The sequence below is a fragment of the Eptatretus burgeri genome, chromosome 12, assembly GCF_056783735.1.
Source record: "Eptatretus burgeri isolate ZD-2024b chromosome 12, Ebu_testis_v1, whole genome shotgun sequence".
Classification (NCBI taxonomy): Eukaryota; Metazoa; Chordata; class Myxini; order Myxiniformes; family Myxinidae; genus Eptatretus; species Eptatretus burgeri.
The window spans coordinates 9,826,598-9,827,883 of record NC_140972.1 but is presented as its reverse complement, the minus strand read 5'-3'; positions in this window follow the sequence as shown (position 1 = coordinate 9,827,883).

Here is a 1,286-nt window from a genome sequence, read left to right as displayed (position 1 = left end):
CTCTTCCATCTCCCTCTCTCTCTCTCCCATCTCCCTCACACTCTCCCATCTCTCTCTCTCCCATCTCCCTCACACTCTCCCATCTCCCTCTCTCTCTCCCATCTCCCTCTCTCTCTCCCATCTCCCTCACACTCTCCCATCTCTGTCACACTCTCCCATCTCCGTCACACTCTCCCATCTCCCTCTCTCTCCCATCTCCCTCACACTCTCCCATCTCCGTCACACTCTCCCATCTCCGTCACACTCTCCCATCTCCCTCATACTCTCCCATCTCCCTCATACTCTCCCATCTCCCTCATACTCTCCCATCTCCCTCACACTCTCCCATCTCTCTCACACTCTCCCATCTCTGTCGCACTCTCCCATCTCCGTCGCACTCTCCCATCTCCGTCGCACTCTCCCATCTCCCTCACACTCTTCCATCTCCCTCACACTCTTCCATCTCCCTCACACTCTCCCATCTCCCTCACACTCTCCCATCTCCCTCACACTCTCCCATCTCCCTCACACTCTCCCATCTCCGTCGCACTCTCCCATCTCCCTCTCTCTCCCATCTCCCTCTCTCTCCCATCTCCCTCTCTCTCCCATCTCCCTCGTACTCTCCCATCTCCGTCACACTCTCCCATCTCCGTCACACTCTCCCATCTCCCTCTCTCTCCCATCTCCCTCACACTCTCCCATCTCCGTCACACTCTCCCATCTCCGTCGCACTCTCCCATCTCCCTCTCTCTCCCATCTCCCTCTCTCTCCCATCTCCCTCTCTCTCTCCCATCTCCCTCGTACTCTCCCATCTCTGTCACACTCTCCCATCTCCGTCACACTCTCCCACCTCCGTCACCCTCTCCCATCTCCCTCATACTCTCCCATCTCCCTCACACTCTCCCATCTCTCTCACACTCTCCCATCTCTGTCGCACTCTCCCATCTCCATCGCACTCTCCCATCTCCCTCACACTCTTCCATCTCCCTCACACTCTTCCATCTCCCTCACACTCTCCCATCTCCCTCACACTCTCCCATCTCCCTCACACTCTCCCATCTCCCTCACACTCTCCCATCTCCGTCGCACTCTCCCATCTCCCTCTCTCTCCCATCTCCCTCGTACTCTCCCATCTCCGTCACACTCTCCCATCTCCCTCATACTCTCCCATCTCTCTCACACTCTCCCATCTCCGTCACACTCTCCCATCTCCGTCGCACTCTCCCATCTCCCTCACACTCTCCCATCTCCCTCACACTCTTCCACCTCCCTCACACTCTCCCATCTCCCTCACACTCTCCCATCTC